The sequence below is a fragment of the Talpa europaea genome (genome assembly GCF_964194135.1).
Source record: "Talpa europaea genome assembly, chromosome: 10".
Classification (NCBI taxonomy): Eukaryota; Metazoa; Chordata; class Mammalia; order Eulipotyphla; family Talpidae; genus Talpa; species Talpa europaea.
Window position 1 is genome coordinate 9,390,502 of NC_140077.1, and position 20,636 is coordinate 9,411,137.

The window sequence follows — 20,636 nt, forward strand, 5'->3', positions numbered from 1 at the left end:
TCATAAACTGAAATATGTTCAAATTTTAGAATATTTTGGGAAGATACAATTTCCCAAACTGTTATAAAAGCTAAGAGGGGAATTATACATAATCAGCAGTGTATCATGACAATTCCTGATGAATGACTCCCCCTAAATTCAATCTTGCTGAACCTTTGACTGGAGTGTAAAATTTTATCAAGTGTATTGTTTCATTCAGACCATGAATGTGCTATCTATGGATGCCTGTTTATAGAGTATGTGGCAGAGATTGCTGACTCATTCCTACAGGGATAGATTTAGCTTCTATGACTTGCAGGGAAATGTGCTCCATCATCAGTTCTGCCCAATAAGATATGGGTACACAGATGTGCCCTTGACACCCCACACTCATCTCTCCTGTGCATTCCTGTCCAGGGCTTGGTGCAGACAAGCACAGTGAGCTTGAAGACCACATGTTAAAGCCTGCAGAGCTACAAGATGGAAGGAGCCTGGGTTCTCGACTAGAACAAAGCTACCCATAATCATGAACACCTGTTTTGAACTTTGTATGAACAGGAAATAAATTCTTGCTGTCTTAAACCACTTATATCTCAAGGCTCTAACAACTAGCATCATCTTATCCAATAGAAGTTATTTTATTACACAATGATTTCTCTTACTTCCAAGAACAGTTCCGGTACCAACCATTGAATCTTGGACTATAAATTTTACCACAAGATTTGGATAGTACTTATGCCTAACATTAATACACTGATTGGTTATGATTTTCTAATTCTTGTTGCAAGAATTCTCTTTCCTGTTATTTCCTGAATTATATATAAAGATGAATTGCTCATTTCTTCATTCCATTTCGGTAGAATTTTAATTTTATTTTTAATGGGGATTTTTCAGCTGTGATGGCTGTTGTTTCACCAGCAATATGAGGCTAAATGATTCTTAAGGGTTTAGTGAAAATTAACCCAGTTTTGCCTGGTGCCCTCAGAATCAACTTAGGTGTAGCTAGAGCAGTTCTGTGTGCTGGATGCACACAGAAGTAGATTGGAACTAAACTTTACTGTCCACCAATCTTGATTACTCCTCACATCTTGGGATGGTAGGCTAGAAAAAGGATTCTGTAAAGGGTGAGAGAACCATGGCAGTCTTTTCCAAGGTGTTCATGGTCTTGAAAGCGGACTTTCATAGAAAAATTAAAACACTAGACTTGAAAGTTTCTAATCCAGTAGCTATGTTTGTAGAGGAGTTAAATATTGACCTATGTTTAGGTTCTGATTCTGGCCACATTATGAGACCAACCTCCAGGCGAGGGAAAGTAAGGTCTAGGACACCTGTGTAGCCAGATAACCAGCATGTTAGCCAAATGGGGTCTCATTTACTTAACCTTTAGAGATTCTGGTCTCCCCACTTCAATCCCCCACCATGCAGCTGTCTTCTACTAGCATTCAATGTGATGGAGTGTCGCCTTGTGGGGCGGCAGCGTTGGGAGCAGTGAGGGATAGAGGAAAGACAACTCAAAGTCCAAGGAGAGACAGAGAGAGAGAGAACCCAGAGGCGCTTGCATCTCAGGGAGTGCAGCACCTTTTTCTAGGGCAGTCTCACATTTATTTGGGATCAGGTTTAATTCAGAAGGTGGGCAAGTGTATGGTGGGATATGCGGAGGAATGTGCATGGTGGGAATATGTATTGGGGATGCACAAATTTCTGGCACAAGTTAGGGGGGACTGAATAGGGGCTGTTGCCTGGGGGGCTCCATTGTTGCTGCTGATCAAAACATCCTCTCTCTAGTTTCTGTTAACACTTCACTTCCTGTCAAGGTGGTCTAGCTGTTTATGTTAATCTGGTCATAATGTCTGCCCAATATTTCTAACAGATACTGGTTTTCCAGTATGTTCCTCCTACCAAGACTTTTGTCCTGGTGTGAGACCCCCTGCCTGACTCTATGTTTTGGCTTGACCAGCAGGAACTCTGGGTGCCAAGACAATATTCTGAGAACAAGGGGGACTGGGGAACAGACTTGCCACAGTTTCTTAAACTTCCCTGAGAGAAGCTGCTAGCAATCTCTTGGGAGGCGTTGCCTCACATTGTCCAGAGCAAACCTTCTCCCAGATGTGAGAGTTTCCCATTCACCCAGACTCAGGGAGTGAAATTACAGTCAACCCTTCTCCATTATGCATGAAGATGGTTTATTTTATGGAATAGAATAACAAACATACTTAAAATTTTATAACATTAATTATTTAGTTGTACATACTTTCTAAGTTTTTGCATTTAATCTCCCACAGAACCTGTGGAAGATTTAGCTATTTTTCTTACGAAGTCAGTGAGACTCAGAGTTTAAACAACCTGCCCAGGGTCACACGGTTGGAGGGACAGATTCTTCCCACCAACCCCAGATGATTTGTTTGTATGAATGCACAGAAGGCCATGTTCTTCCAGACTGTGTTAGTCTAGAGTTGTTCTAAGAAAGGTCAAGAACAGGAACAGCAGGAAGCGATAATATGTGTGTGTAAACATGTATGTAAGACTGAGTAGCTGCTTTTCAAAGTAATGTCGCAACATATTTTTATCACCTGTTTTAATATCTTATTTTTTATTTGTATTTTGCTTCCCTACTACTAATGTAGCAAATGGAGACTTTTTTAATCAAACAGATACACAACTTCTATGACCTTCTATACGATCATCATTTCTTTGTTAGCAAAAGATTCTTCTAAATTCTTCCCTAGACCTTAGACTGTTGCCTATTTTGTTTGTCCTCTACACATGGTCAGTTGAGTTTGATGCAGACAGACCATATTATTGTCCTTCTTAGAACTCCATCTCCTCCCCTCTGCCCCATGCTTTCTACATCAGCACTGCCAATAGGAATATAATGCAAGTCACATTTAGAAAATTAGAAAGATATATATTAATAATTTATTTAATCTAATATAGCCAAAAGAGCATTGTTTCAAAATGTAGCACCGGCCTTCAAATGGTCAATGGCCACGTGTGGCTGGTGCTTATCATATTGGACAGCGCAACTTTAAATCAAATTTACTCTTTATAGAGCTCATTGGCTTCTCTGAGGTCTTTAATCTTGTTGTATAGCCATTTGGTCCATTTTCCAGTCACTGTACTCTTTTCAAGATATAAACTCTCAAGGGACTTGAATGGGAGACAACTCAGGGTCCTTAAAGAGTGTGGATCCTGTCCACATTCAAAAAATGGCACAATAAGACATTCCAGATGTCACTGAGCATGAAGAGGGAGCAAATAGGTAGAGATGCCAAATTCAACAGACTCAGAGATTGCGGCTTGGATAGTGGGAGTTGTGATGACAGGGAGAGACAGTGAACAAAGGAAAAAAAAAGTCAAGATGATAATTTGTACCAAAAATATTCTTTGTTTCATATCTAAGATTTTTTAATATCAACAATTAGATAGGACTTGAGCTTCTTCACAAGAGAGGCAAAGCCAGGGGCAGTCTTACTACATGCATTTTATGACCAGCTTTGTAAGGTGAGTAGCAAAGTCCATTTCAAAAATTATAAGCTAAAGCATTCTAACAATGATGGAGCAGCTGATATGAGGCTAGCTCTTTTACCATAAATAATTAAAAGACTGGACAAAAATTGTGAAACAATGATATTGAAAGTCTGAACCGTGACTAATGCAAGGGTATAATAAGGAAAATAAAGGAGATAAGACCTCCAATTACTCCAGCTATCTGACTAGAGGCATTTCCTGGGTCTCAGCACAGGGAGAGAGACCCCAAGCAGAGCAAGGCAGACTCATGGAGCTGAGAAGACAGAGATGGAAGTTCAAGGAAGCAAGATTACTGAGACTTTTCAGAGAATACTGAAGAGGAAGAAGCTATAAAAATGAAGAGTCTCAGAATTTGACATAGGGGTCCACTTGAGTCTTTAGAGGAATCTTAAATTGTGCACTCAAAGAGTAAGATCAGTGGGGCTAATCAAATAACAAGTCAGGGGTGAAATTTTGGGGAGACTTTGTCATCTGAACAACTCCTGGAGCTCACACACAATTGGGAGACATTCAGTGCCACAGAGTAAGAACAATACGGCCACTTAGTCACCAGGACACATGGGCTGCCAGCTGCTTTGCCACACAAGGGGACTTCTCTGCCCTGCTTCCACCATACCTGCGTCCCTGCTCCATGAAGCCAATTTACTCCCCCTTCTCACCTTTAACCCAGACTCCAGGAAGGTCTCTGCAGGGCTGTTGTCCAAATTTCCCTTCCTAGGCCACTGCAACAACAGATAGAAAAGATTTTTTTGACCTTGATTTACTGGTTCTGGCTTTGGAGAAACAGGGGGTATATGCTGTATCCAGAAAATTGGGTGCGTGGTTTTCCCCTTGTTGATTTTATCCTGTCTTATCTACACTCCTTCCCTCCACTTTGCTGCAGGAAAAACAAGTTGGATACCCATATTCTGAGCCTGATTGCTATTTACATAATTGCATGTGTATTTTCTCACTCTGCTCTGATGCACAGAAGCTGAGGCCCCACTGCCAGTCACCTTAAGTCACACTCAGCCCATTGGAATGGATTCTCTGTTGCACCTGCTCCAAACCTGCAATCTCATTTCGCTTTTCTCCTGTGATCTATACCAAGGGTCAGCCAATTTTTCTACAGATGGCTAGAGAATAAATATCATAAGCTTTGGAGACATATGGTCTCTGTTATGACTACCCAGCTTGGCGGTGCTAACTCAGAAACTGCCGGACAATATAGAAATGGGTGAATATGCTTGTGTTCCAACAAAGCTTTATTTTTGGACACTGAAAGTTTCATTGCATGTGTCCCCAAAATATTTTGCTTTTGATTAAAAAAAGATGGAAAAACTCTTTACAAGATGAAGGTAGCAGCCACATTTGGCTTGCAGGCCACAGTGGTCATTCAGAGCCCTGGTTTAAACCCTCTGTGGTATCGAGTGTGTGGCCCTGAAACCAGAATTCTTAGATGAGAACCCACACTTCACGCTGTGCTGACGTCAGCTGAGATTTATTGCCTAAGATCTTTGTATCCCTGTTTCTTACTTGTAAAATAGGAATATTATGGAGTCTACTTCATTGGGCTCCCTTGAGGAATAAATGAGGCAGGACAGGTGAAGCATGTGGGGGCCTGGCACATACAGGAACAAAATACCTATTGTTATGCGATTGTTATTTGTTCTGATTAGCTTTTCTTTTTTTTTTAGGTGTTTCTCTAAGGTTTTGCAGGATTTACTAAAAACCTCTTTACTCTAATTAATCTCAATACCCTCCCTTCTGTAAGCCAGTGGCTCTGATCTCTGACATACTTAACACATAATCAGTATTTTAATTGTGAAATGTTACATATCATCAAATGTGAGCCTAATAAGTATACATATTTAAAACATGATTATAAGAAATAATTGACAAGTAATTAATAGTGCATAAGGAAAATCACAGTTAACTCCATACCAGATAATTAAGCCATTTTTATTTTTTTCATTTATATGATGCCTTGAGACTACTAAAGATGTGGATGAAAAGTAAATATTTCAGATGAGGCAGTCATTTGGATAATTGAAGTTAAATTAAATACAGTTTAAAATGAAATTACATTTTCTCTAAAATATCCTTTACTGGATAAGTGGTTATGTAAAGTATTTCTTAAATATAGGAGAAAATCATATGAGTCAGAAAAATGACTGGAAATAACATCCTATTCTCTATGGGTGATAGCATCCCCTAGGACTGCCATGTCATGGGAAATTCTTTTCTCCATTAAACATTATAGGAAGGGCAAGAATAGCCTGCAAATTTATCTGGGTTGAGAATGCTACTAGAAGAGCCATTTCTTAAGAGTTTCTAAATCATAAAGTCTCTCAGGGAATGGGTCTTGATTATACAACAATGCAACTGTTTTCTAGTTAGCGTCCTGCTCATTATGTAACAAGGGGTCAGATTATTGTCAATCATTATTACATTGAGAGACACCTTACAGTCATGAAGGATAATTTGTGCTTTATGATTCAGTTCATTTGTTCCTAAGATCAGTATTGAATCATCAGATCAAGGAAAAGGTATGAAAAAAATTTAGAGCAAAAGATTGATTTCTTTTGGTGAGTCAAACTAATGCACAGTCTGGGTCAATTAAATGTTTATAACAAACATAATGTCTCCGAAGTTTTCTTATCTTCCCTCGTCCTAGTGCAATCATCACAGAACAGCAGACGTCTTTAGAATAATTTGAAATTATTTTGCATTAAAAAAACCCTAGATAATAAATATTTAATAACCTTGGTAAAATAAAATGTTTTCTCAGGGAGATCTCTTACATAATAATTTTGTGTCCTATGATCAGTGTCTCTCTGCAGAATGTAGGAGAAAATTCTATTTACATATGATATTTCTCTTCCTCCATTGGTAAGGAATAGTTAAAGTCCAGTCCTCAAAATGCTGTCCATGGATCACCTGCGTCAGTTATCACCCAGGAGCTGACTAGCTAACAATGCAACAGCCACCTGTACCTGCTGAGTTAGAATCAGCTCTTAACACATCTTCAGATTTCATGTGCACATTCAAATTTGAAACATTCTAACCTGTATGACCCCAATTTGGCCCATTCCCAGATTTGACATACTCTTAAAGGGAGAAGGTGAAGTTAATATACTGCCAAAGAATAAGAATTGATCTCCTTTGGAAATTGGGGTCAGTGAGTTCACCCAGTGGGGATTATGGAAACTGGGAACTGCATCGACAAATGTAGAAACATCAATGGCATCTTCAGGCTTCTTCAGTCTTGGAAGACCCAACACTGAAACAAATATTTACCCAGCATGTTAATAGCATGCATGCCTCACCTTTCAAGAAATGAATGAGCACATAAGAATCAGCTTTATACTGGGTCTACACATGGGACCACTTTCTGAAGTGAAATTTCCTAGATTGCAACTTATTTTCAGATGAAATTTACAGTCTACCTCTCTAAACCTTTGCTTTCATCTATAAAACGGTAGAGGACAACAACTGTAACTTTATGGCAGAGTTATTGTGGGAATGCACAAGATAACGCATGTAATGGCTTACACAGCCCCTGGCAGATAGTCAGCTCAATGGCAGCTGCTGCAAACCCTAAGATCCATGGCCCCCAGGGAATTGTTAAGATTCTACCAAGTGGTGGGAGACCCTGACTATATCATAGCAGCTCCACTGTGATGGAGAACTTTTCTCCAATAAAGAAGGCTGTTGGAAATCCCTAATGCCAAATATTTCTTCTAAGACATCTGAATGCAACCAAACTTCCTAAATAAGTGCTGTCTTTGGGGGAAGTCACAAGAGAGGAAGCTACAGACAGAGGGTTGTTTCCTGAAATGTCCCTCATCCATCTGGGCATGATGGGAGAAGCATCCATGAGATTTGAGTCTACAGAGTTGACATTGTGAGCCGAGGTCACAGGACCGTCTGGGTCTTTGATGTGGCCTGGCCTTGAGAGGCAGCCCATCTGAAGTTTAACTGCTCATTTAGCAAACATGAGCTGGAGAGGCTGACTTCCTTCTCTTACCACTGTTGAGAAATTGACCCTGCCTGGGGTCAGGGGCAGGTCTGCATAGGAGTGACTGCGATGGAAGCTGGCTATCATTAGTTATGCAATTTTGGGCTATCCGTGTTTAATTAAAGCTCTGGCGTTGCTTCACAAAACTGGGACATTGGAACTTGTCAACTGGATGAACATGGATGTGAATGGGGTCTCTCAAGTAAAGTGCTTATTTCTGTTTCATTAATGATTGTGAGCCTCTCGTGGGCTCTGAGACCTGGGACTTTGATCACGAAGGATCCACCAGACAAGGGACTGCTGTCAGCTACAAGTAGTGATCCTCTATTTTTCTCAGCATGGTTATATGGGAATTGTGAACGAGGACATCTTGTTCACAGTTTCTCATAAGACAGAGAAAACGACTTGGCCTCGCCATGTACGTGAGCCCAAGCATGCCATGTACTGAGCCCAAGCATGCCATGTACGTGAGCCCAAGCATGCCATGTGCGTGAGCCCAAGCACGCCATGTACGTGAGCCCAAGCATGCCACGTACATGAGCCTTTGGGCTTATCTAGGCATGCCTGTGCTTGTGGACATCTGCTGCACTAAGTTATGACTGAGGAGATTTCCAAGGATGGCACAAGTACAGGGCGTCCCTCCCAGGCGGTTTTCTGCACTGGCACACACGAGCTTGCCCAGCGTTGTGGTCAGCCCTTTACCTGGCTGTCCTCAGGGCACTGCTCCATCATCCTTCTGCAACAATGATCTGTTTCTGGAGTTTTATCTTGTTCCTTTGTTTGAAACACAGTCCTCTGTTTCTTTATTTTTTTCTATTCTTTGTGTTGATTTCTGCACAGACATTAAACAAAACTGCTACCTCTTCAAGTCTTGATAGAGTGATCTTATGTCAGAGATGAATCTTCTCATTCAGCCAGGCCTGAGTTCTTGGTTATTCTTCAAGCCCTACTTTCTGGGTTTCTTTCAGATGGAATTACTCCTGTGCTGTCAGAAAGTCAGTGTGCCTGTGGGAGAAGATGAATTCAGGAGCCTCCTGGACCAGAGCCTCCTGAGTGATGCCTCAAAAGCAACTGATAACTGACTTTGGCATCTTGGGTGGTGTTTACATGTGAAACATGTTCTCTGCCAACTCCAAGTCTGGTATATATGAAAACAAAAATCATGCTTACCATCAACCTCTCAGCATTGGATTTTGGACCATGTGGTCCAGGATGGAAAATATTTAAGAACCACTCTCCCTGGCTAATGTGCAATATTGGAAGTTCTCTCTTAGGCATGTTCCTACCCTACCAGGGCTGCAGGATGGGCAGTCTTGGCCTTGCCATAAACAGCTTCACGTGGGGGTGGTGGTGGAGGAGGGGGTTCTAGTGATGTGAACCTTAGAAGACAAGTGTCCACTTTTGGTGAGGAAGTTGCTTCAGAATGTGCTAGAATGAGTCAGTACATGTAATGGGACCTCCAGCACCTTGATTTGCCAAAACAACATGGTTATAACGTCTAGAGTGAAGCGATCCAAATAGTTGTTAGCTGTGACTTTTTTTTTGTATATTTAAAGCGATTAGCTATGACTTTTTTGATAGTTACATAAGAAAACAGGAGAACATCTCACTCAAGATAGTTGCCATGGGTTATCTGCTCTTTTACTTTGGAGAGAGAACAAAATTTAATTATGAGTCATTTTAGGAACCTGCCTTAAGAACACGGTAAAATCTTGTAATCTTACTTAGCTCATAAAATTCAAGCCTGAGATGATTTTCATATCTCTTTCTGCCAGGTAAGTTTAGCTTTTCATTTGCTCCATGAAGTTCCCTATAGCTAAGCATTCGATATTTTGGTCGATTATATCTATTTGTTAAAATTGAAACTAATAATGGGTAAAGTTCAGTTTAAAGACCAGATTAAATACTTTATTGAACTGTCTTAGATATAGTTCTATAGATATTTTTTAAGCAGCATTGACTCGCAAATGAGGTCAAACTGGCTTCTGAAGGAAGTTTAATATAGTTGTCATGCACAGGACTTTTCTGTCCAATTGAGGGAAAAGCCAAGGCTCATGAAGAAGGTGATGACACTCACACTAGTGCTTCAGAGCAAGCTCCAGAGGCAATGCCTGGACCTGGTCACGGCCACAGAAGACATGGCTCAGCCCCTTGGGCCCCAAGTGCATTTCATTCCTGAGTTATCTTTCCAGTCTGCTGAGTGCTCATTTCACCTGAAAAATGCAGGAGTTATCTAGAAAAGCAGGACATTATTCAGAACCCAAGTGTCTTCTCTTTTAACACATTTGGGATAAAATAAAATTTCCCATTTTATACATCCTCACGCACGTGGTTACTCTAATGGCCACAGATATTACTTGGGGTAGAAAAAATTTAAACGTTATCTTCCATATGCAGCCTTTTAGGTATTTTAATATTGAATCCAAAATAGAAGGTTAACCTGAATGAGAACTAGAATCTTGAAAATTTTATTGTGCTATAGGCATGGATGTCTGATTTTTTAATGTTAAAATGTAGTATCACGGGTTACTGAATCTGGAAGCAACTACTATAGGGCTCTACAGAGATTCTTCCACTAGAGGGCCCCTCAACTAAATATATTGCAGGGAAGTGAAAATAGGTTTTTTTTTATGAGGATGAAAGACCATTTTAAAAAACCAAAGGGTTTTAAATCGCTACTATTATTGCAAATCAGCAAGAAATTATTTCACATGAAAACACACAGATATTCAATTCGAGTTTTATAGATGGGGTGTCTGTGGCCAGAGGAGAATATCAGAAGCAAAAGGTGATGTTAGTGCTTGAGGCAAAAGTGAAAAAAAAGTAAAAAAATAATTTATAACCATAGGTAACTCATTCCAAATATCACTCAAAGGAAGCAATCTTAGAAATAATATTTAACATCCTCATTTTTACTGCAATTGGGGAAGAGAAGAATTTACCCAGGTCCATTGCACCAGTCTCTGTGTCTGAACTGGGGTCCCAGGCTCAACCCCAGATCCAAGCTTTGCCTGCAGTTCGCATATGTAATAATATTCTTTCTCTGTCAACATCTCTATTTAGAACAAATAATTTTACTTCTAATTCCCATGTCCCAGGAGAGACTGCTGTTTTCGTCACCAAGGTGGAATTGTGCTTTTTCGGGTCCCAGACTTGCCCTCAGATTTTTATGTGACTATTTCTGATTATCTAACGTCTTTGGTTATCATTTTGAATAGCATATTTAATTTCTCTATTTTTCTAGTTGTGCATTTTTGCATTGTATTTCTAGTGGTTGTTTTAGGGTTGTGCATATATATATATATAATAATAAAGATACATATATGATGAAGATTATACATAGAATAAAGATAGATGTATGCATAAATATCTTTCACATTTCACAGTATAATAAAAGTTGATATTGTACCACTTCACATAAAATTTTAAGAATTTTGTAAGTGTATTAGCCCATTTTCCACCCCTCACTATCCCTTATGCTGGAGTTATCATGTATATTATAATCTATGTGACTTATGTGTTATACATTTGAAACACATTATGTATATTAAAAATATACTATTTAGTTTTGTGTTTTGACTTTCTATAAATGTAATCATACTATGTGAAATCTTCAGCAGTTTTGTTTTTGCAGATGACATTGTTTTTGAAGTTCATCCAAGTTGTATGTAGCTCTCCATTTTCACTGCTGTATAGTATTCTATTTTATAATTACACTACAATTAACATCCATTTTGCTCTTTATGTATATTTGGATTGTACCTAGTTTTGGTCTTACAAAAATTGTTGTTATGAACATTCTTATACATGGCCCTGTGCAATTATGTGATTTCTTATAGATGACACAGCTAAGAGAGGACTTGGTAAGTTGTAAGGTCTTTTGTTCTTAATTTTTATTGGATAGTAACAGTATTTCCAAAAAGATTGTTCTAATTTACATTTCCATCAGCACTGTATAACTATTTTGTTTGCTGCCATCCTCACAATAACTTGATGTTATCAGACTCAGAATTTTCCAACCTTAGGCAGGAAAACCACCTAGGTTTCGATTAGCATTTCCTTGATTAGCAAAGGATTGAAGTTCTTTTCTTTGACTATAAGGGTGTCTTCCTCTGTAAAGTGCCTGGAACATTTTTTATTGGGTTACTTTTCTCCTTCTGATTTGTAAGCATTCCTTACAAATCCAGTCAGTTTTGTGTTGCAATATATTTTATATTTTAGTGTACTTGAACACATAGTTTTCCTTAATGGTAAATTACATATATGATATATTAGATATACCATTAAGAAAAATATATTATATATATTATGTATTTTTTTAGAGAAATTTTTTAAAGATTTATTTATTTATGCATACAAGAACTGGGGTACAGGCCAGAGGTATGGGGGGGTGAGAGAATTTACCAGAGACAGAGTGGGGAACAGAACAGGCAGATTGACTGAAATACACTGCTAAGGGGAGCAGCAGGCAAGACAGGAGAGCTCTGCTGTGCCATGTATGTCACCTCCCTGCCGGGGATCGAACTCGTGCTGCAGTGGCTGCCGATACCTTCATAGTGCTGTGTCCTAACCCCTTGCTCCACCAGGGAGGCCCCTAGAGAAATCTTTTTTAACCCAGAAGTTATAGGAGTATTTGATCTATCTTCTAACTACAGTTCATCCTTTTATATATTTCTTTTTTTTTTATTTTTTTTTATAAATTCTTTTTTTTTCTTTTTTTTTTTTAAGATTTATTTATTTGTTTATACAAGCACTGGGTACAGTCAGAAGCGCGGGAGGGTGAGAGAATTCACCAGAGCCAGAGCGGGGAGCAGAGCAGGCAGAAGGACCGAAATACACTGCTGAGGGGAGCAGTGGGCGGCAGGAGAGGTCTGCGTGCCATGTGGGACCCTCCTCCGGTGGCCGGGGAGCAGCTGGGGATCGAACCGGCGCTGCAGAGGCTGCGGGCAGCTTCGCAACCCAGTGCTCAACCGCTGCGCCACCAGGGAAGCCCCCTTTTATATATTTCTTTAAAAAAAAAAATTTACTTATTTATTTGTACATGCACTGGGTACAATCAGAAGCGTGGGAGGGTGAGCGAATCCACCAGAGCCAGAGCGGGGAGCAGAACAGGAGACTAATGAAGTACACTGCTGAGGGGAGCAGCGGACAGCAGGAGAGGTCTGTGAGCCATGTGGGACCCTCGCCGGGGGCCGGGAATTGAACCGGCGCTGCAGGGGCTGCAGGCAGCTTCGCAACCCAGCGCTCAACTGCTGCGCCACCAGGGAGGCCCCCTTTTATATATTTCTTTACTCCACATAGAATTGATTTTTTTAAATCAATATATGATGGAAGTGGTGCAACTTCATATGCAAAACCAATTGTCCAAGTATTATGTGTTGAAAAATCCACTCTGTTCCCACTGATATACATTTGCCAGGTCCGTTTGTATCATTTGCATATTTGCAAGCCTCTATGTCTTTTGTTCCATTGTTGTTTTCTGGTCTGATATTTATTATTTTAATTCTACTTTCATTTTATTATGGTAAGAGCACTTTACATGAGATCTGCCCTCTTGACAGATTTTAAGGGCCCACTCAGGTGGTTATCTATAGACACAACATGTACAGCACATCTCTAGAGCTTGTGCATCTTGAAACTTTACACCTGTTGATGAACAGCAGCCCACTTCAATCCACTTTAGAAAGTATAGAAAGCTACTTCCTCAAATAATATTTCTCAGGAACTGATGCTTAATGGTTAAAGACTAGAAGCATTTTCATTTACACCAGATGAGACAAAGATGCATGTTATTTATTATCATTTAAATTGTTCTGAAAGTACTAAATAATGCAACAATTCAATATCAAGCAGTGTACCAGCTGGGAAAGAAGAGGCAATATTCTCTTATTTCCAGATGCTATCAATATATTTATGAAAAACCCTTGAAAACAACAAGAGTATTCTGTAAGGTGGTCAATTTTAAAATTTACATGCAAAACCCCACAGAATTCTTTCTGTGGAAACAGTATCATGAAGAAGAGATTCTACTCCCCAAAAGTGAACTACACAAACTATGCAGGAATCCTAATGGTAACTAATAACAAAAGCCTGTTGAGCATTTGTTGAGAGTGAGGGATTTTTAACATGATCACTTAATCTTCACAGTGAACTATGGGTAAGTGTTGTTGTTATGACCCTTCTGGAATTGAACTTCAGAAAGTTCCAATAGCTTGCCAGGGTCATTCACAGAACACAACAGAGTCAGGATTTGCACAGAAGTTCATGATCCTAATCCCAAAGCAAGATTGTTGCTCTGCCTTTACAAAGAAAACTATGACTCTATGAAGGAATCATGAAAACACACAGCTCAAAACATCCAGCTCACTAGAGATATGTTTTGAAGAGAATGGCTGTGTATCTTAATAAATTGTATTTAAGTGGAAAGTCAATAAAATCCTGATGTAATTTTTAATGCAACAAGTTTATTGATATATATCTAGTCATAGCATGATTTTTTCTTAATTCACTAAAGGATTCTAAGTAGTCTCTATAGAGAAATTCTGAAAAAAGCAGGGTAACTTGCTCTAACTGATACTAAAATTTACCATCAACCCACAGTCAGTAAAATAGTGAGGTACAGGAACAGAAATAGACCAGTATCCTCAACCTGGGGCAAATTGACTCCTCAAAGACAAACAACAAGGTCAGGAGATATTTTTAATTGCTATAACTGAGGAATGGGGTTCTACTGTTGGACAGAGATCAGGAATGCTGCTAAATATCCTACAATGTTCCTCACTCCTATCCTGACAATAATCTTGCCCCTCAATAAAAAATAATCTGGCTCCAAGTCAATTGTGTCAAGTTTGAGACACTAACATTAGCAAATGAACAGAACAGAGCAGAATGCAGCATGACCTAAGTAGCCATAGAATATAATCTAACATAAAGGTGTTATTAAATCAGTGGACAAGTTAATTTCAGATCACTGACAGCAAGAAATAAAGCTATTTCTACTGTCACTTTTGATACCAAATCTGACAATGCACAAAAATTAAAAACATCTTCACAGCCTAAAAACAAAGACAAAATACAAACCAACCTGAGGGAAAATAACTGCAATATAATGTCAGATAACAAAAAATTAATATCCCTGATATACAAAGAGTCTTTACAAATCAATAAGGAAAGGACAAGCCATACCTATAAAATAGGCAAAGCCCACAAACAGCTTATTCATGAATTTAAAGCATACAAGATAAAATAATAAAATTGAAAAGTGTATATAAAATATAAAACATGTAAGTGTAATAACAAACTATAGTAATGAAAAAATGCAAATTAAAATGACATATCATTCTGCCAAGGGAAAAACCGAAGCCTGCAATTATAGAAGGTACAGACTTTTGAGTTAAATCTCCTCACCATGAGTCCTGCAGCCCTCTGTTTCCTGCCAGTAAAAAGTATTACTAGCATAGAAGTTTTCTACTCTCCAATCCCATCAGAGAGCTAGTAGGGGCACCCACTGCAGATGTGGTCACATAATGAATAGTCTAAATTTATGTTGCCCAAATGCTGGGTAAACAGCATTCTTTTATATAGACTGAACTTATTTGACTGTATAAATCTGTACAAATTCAATCTTCCTAGTGCAAATTCACTAGAGGCAATATCAGGAAATTTTATTAACTGTAATCATTTACTCAGGCCTCTAGAGTGCTATTTATTTCCCAGTAGAAAAGTAGTTTGGAATATTTCAGTATTTCATTATTCACTGATTTCTCCTAAAGTCCATTAAAAGTTCAAGTAAAAAAAATCTTTTACTGTGCTTCAAACATCCTTAATGGTTTGAGCAGTCCCTATGAATACTTTTGAAGAAATAATATTTGTCCATAATCCTAAAATCTTGAAAGGAGTGCAGGGCGGGAAGCCATGCAATGCAGCTCTGGGTTCATCTGGGGCTAGATGAATAATCAAAATAGCATCAGTTGGCTTAGCCAAGGAAAAACAATTTAATAACCTACATATGAGGAAACTACAGAAGCATAAATTCTAAAGAATAATGGAGCCTCCAGGGTATTTATCCTGCATTTAAGAACCTGGGTCATCCCAGAGAAGGGGAAGGAACTTTCCATGACAGACAAGAAGGAGTAACCTCATCCCTCCCCTGAGTGTACACATGAGGTTCTTAGCGAGAGAGGACATGTTCAATGATAAACCTACAAGATCCACCCCCCACCAAAAATAACTACATTCTTCTTGGTCATATAAAAGGGAGCAGTGATTTCGTCTCTGATTAGGAAAAAGGGCAGAAGCTTAAGACGTGATGATCTTTCTTGGATCAGGAAAGAGTGAAGGACTTAGGTGTGACAGAAGCTCCTCCTTGGCCTCAAAGGACATCATTGTCCTTAGTTCAAAATTTTCTACATGCTGTAGCAGGGTGTCTTGAGGACACCAGTTCTGAGAATCTTGTGGTAGACTGATTTGGGAACCTTCAGGAGCTATTCAATATTAGAAAAAAAAAATCACACTCTATTTGCTATCCCTAAGTTATCTAAAATTTATGATTTGGTAGAAGAGCGAATACAGCTGCTGTTATTTATGATGCCTGTGGGAATCACAATTCCCAGGCAGCCTGAAGTCAAGCAAAACCCAAAACCCCAGTGCAGACTCCCCCTGGCACCAATGGGCCAGTACAGAGGACACACAAACAGATGGGCTGCTTGGCCTTGTCACCAAACCTGTCCCCCCAGTCACACAACACTTTTCAAGGTAGCCCTGGTCAGGGCCTCTCAGTCACAAGGCTGACGGTGAGAAGGCAGGACTTAGGAATCTGTCCTTTCTGAGCACGGGGGTCCTGTGGGTGTATCAAAGAAAGACTCAGAAATGAAAACATTTAGGATAGAAAAGAAGACATTGACTGCCAAAAAGTTGTAGGGAAGTTGTTTTCAAAAGAATAGGCCTATTAGATAAAATAGCCAACAGGAATGTACAGGGGAAAACACACAAGATTACAAAACTCACCAGGCTTACAGTGGTTGCTAATGGTGAGCCTACTCACGGGGGTACATCTTTAGTCAACAACTCTGCAAATTTTAAGGGTAAAGTTATTGTATTAGGGAGTTCACTTATGGGTAATGCTCCAAATTCCCCAGCTTTCTTGGAATGAATCCCAAGTTCCTCAACATGTCTGCTAAGGCTGGTCTCTGTTCCTTGACATCACTTCCTTTCACCTTCCATCCTGCACTCTGGCTGTGGCCACGTCAGAGCCTGTCTTGCTCTTCAGACTTGTGAAGCAAGCAAATGTTTGTTGAATGAATAAATAAGCATGAGTTTGAAAAATCTAAGGAACCAGGACCAGTGGGGAAAACACTGGTTGGTCCTCTGTCTTTCCAAATGGATCCAGACATGTGGCAGTGCTAAGGTCCCGAGAATGATGGTCCACAGAGCAGGGGAGTTTCCCTAAGGCCCTGGGGAAACAGGAATGACAGTTTCTGGATCCTTCTCTTTCTTCCCTTTTGCCCAAGCAGAAGCATGATCTCCTGCCTCCCCACACCTGGCACCACCAGGGAGCCTGCCTCAATCATGGTGCACACAGCTACACTAGCATTGAGAGATGCGAACACTGTAAAATAGTCAGAGCAAAGCCACCTACATAGACTTGAAGTCTGTGAAACAACTGTGCAAAATCAGCTACCTGCAGGTAAAGCCATTTTTTCCAAACTCCTTGCGGCTCAAACTCCTCCCCTTCTAATGCTTCCACAATCTTCCACTCTTCATTAAAACAAGGATTAAAACCACTCAGGTTTAACTGTCTGTGGGTCTGGATTTCTTTATGAAGCTCCTGTGTCCTATAAACCTTATATTGAAGTTCTATGTTTTTCTCATGCTAATCTGCCTTTTATTGCAGGCCTCCTAGTGAAGAACATAAAAGGGAAAGGAAAAAGATACTTTTCCTCCCTTACAATACTATGAAACACCGAGGAATTCCATCTGATAAAGGGATGTCACCAACAGCAAAGCCTTTGTTCTCTTAGAAATTTTTGTCCCTCTGTGATACTGTGACTTGCACCTGTTTTTGCCACAAGAAGCAACATTAAACAGTACTTCTACATTCTTGAGCTCATTATCTGTTACTAAGCCTTGTACTGGCAAGTAGTATTTTCTGCTTATTTTAAATGCTCAATATTCTTAATAGGTTACTATATTTTACTTTAAAAAATGCCGTGAGAATGACAAATACTTTACGCCTCTTTTGGAGAAATATTTGTATATCAGGGACCTGAAGAGAAATGGGAAAAAGTTTTCTGTTCAATTTATTCCTCTAATCCCTCCAGGGCTGGATTTTGTGTTTATTATATTAATTCTGTGCTATGGCATTTGCTACAAACTGTCATCTCTGATTTTCCAGCTCCGTGAATAATGTTTGGACGATTGATCCTTTTTAGTGAAATCAGGACCTCACAAGGAAATTATGCAAATTCACAAGTTCAACTGAAGAGTGAACCCACAAAGGATGTGTGAGTCTGAGAACTGCTCCTGATAAGTGATAAACTTGCTGAGGTCAAAGGACTGGTTTCATTCTCTTAGCACATATGCTGTTATTATTAGGAAAGGAATAAGATTTCCCTGGAAATCATAAGCAAATGTTACATCTCATAGCTGTCCAATGTCTGTGAACAAAATAAAATCCCTTAATTTTTCTAAAATTGCCAAATCACATGGTCACCCCAGACCTCCTCTGAGAAATGAGGGACTGGAGACTCCATGGGGGGACAGGACCACACCTGGACGTCCCTCTCATGAACTCTGCTGCCCTAGATGTGGTCAACTCTACCGACAGTTGCCATCCATCACAACTGACTTCAGACATCTCGAGCGTTCACAGCTTAATCTTCTCCTACACTCAGACCTCTATGCCTTTCAGAAGTGGATGCAAATAAATTGGACTCTTCTGGCTACTCCAAGGGCCCAAGGGGTAACAATCACGCCTTGAACCAAGGATGACAAATCATTTTGGGTTGTGTGTCATGATAATTAACTAGCAGTGATGGCCTGGAACTCTGGCGTGAACAAGATCCTAAGGTCACATCTGATTTCTGTGGGAAAGAGGAAGGTGATTACTTAAGGAAAGAGGAAAGTGATTAGTTAGGAGTGGGGTGATGGGCGTGCAAGATGGCCATGAATTTCCCATTCCTACCTTTCATTAGTTCCTTTGACAGTAAAAAGTAAACACTCGAAGTGTTGATGGTGGAATGTAAAATGCCAGCAATGAGGAGTGATGGAGGGGTTCTCCAAAAAATCCCAAGACTTCAGTGGCCTCCTGCCTACTCCATGCAGGATACCAGGTGAGTCTTTTGAGACAAAAAAGTAACACAGATCAATGGTTTCCATGTCTGGCTCAACAGCAGAAATACCTATAGAACTTTATTAGATCAATTCTTCAACTGAAACCTGTTAGATCACATACTCAGGAGCAGTAATTAGGGTTCAGTGTTTCTAAAAAATCCTCTGATGACTGGAATACACACACAAAGTCTGGGAATGGAACCAAAATCTGAATCCTTTCCAGTAGGGTGTCTAAGACGATGTTTATCAAATCTGCTGCTTAGGGATTCTAGCCGCAGTTAGGTAGTGAGTTTCTAGGCTCTGATGTCTAGTTGCCTCTCCTTTGTGATATCCATAGCCACTGATAGTCATTGTCCAGATCCTTTAACTCATGAAGGTATGAAAATAATGATTTTCTAATTATATATACGTTATAGTTATGAATTGCTTCTATGATAATTATTTAATTATCCTGAGTTATAGTTCATAGAGAAAAGGCAGGGTAAATTGATTTTCTACTTGTCAATTTTCAAATTAACATCCTTCAAAGGTGATTAATAAGATTTTTTGATTTTTTAGTATCACTTTGAACACAAGATTTAAAATGTTTCAGTCTAGGGCCTCCCCTGGTGGCGCAGCAGTTGAGCGCTGGGCTGCGAAGCTGCCCGCAGTCTCTGCAGCGCCGGTTCGATCCCCGGCCACCAGCGAGGGTCCCACATGGCGCGACAGACCTCTCCTGCCGTGCCCGCTGCTCCCCTCAGCAGTATATTTTGTCAGTCTGCTTGTTCTATTCCCTGCTCCGGCTCTGGTGAATTCTCTCACCCTCCTGCACTTCTGACTGTACCCAGTGCTTGTATTAATAAATAAATAAATCTTAATAAATAAATAAATAAAATGTTTCAGTCTACTACTGTTCTTTTTTAATTTTACTAGTATTTTTTTTAATTGAGGTAACATTGGTTTACAACACTGTATATGATTTAGGGGACCAGATTCACACTTGTTTTTTGATACTTATATTGTTCCATTTGCGACCAGAAGGAAACTCTTGTAGATGTTGGTTCCTAAATCTTTTTGATATGACCCTAGTAGCCCTTGATAATTTCCTTGCTTTTAGGTCTGACAAGATGTTCCACCACCTTCATATTTTGCCTGGAATCAACTATTACTCCTAGAAGTTTGTTTTTTTATTAGAAAGTGTCACTTAGAAACCACAATCGGGGTTCAAGGGGAGCTCATCACTACCGGGTTGTCAATGATCAATGTGCATATTCCTTGAAACAGCAGTTCCATTCCCAGGTTCTTACTCAAAACAAGGCAAAGAAAATATATGGTCAAAATATTCATAGAGGCATTATTTGTAAAAATCTCAAACTAGAAACAACATAAGTATTTATCAACTATAGAATAAATTATATAAAAGAATTCTATATAGCAATGAAACATATCAAACTATGACTATTTGTAAAAAATATGATAGACACAATACTGGGCAATCTAAGAACAGATAAATATTGTATGATTACATTTATGTCAAGTTTTAAAAAACAAGACTAACCTATGGTAATAGAAATTGGGATAGTGCTTACCTTTGGATGAGTAATCATAGGGAGGAAACTTCTGTGACGCCATCAATGTTCTTTTTAAATATTATAAGTGTGTTAACTTTGGCAAAAACATTGATTTATATACTTTCTTGGATCTGTGTTATACTTCAATAAATTTCAAGTGGCAGCAAATTATGGCAGTCCTTCACCAAGGTGCATCCTTCCTACCTGGTGGTTTACACTGGATTACACCTCGTATCTTTAATGTCATT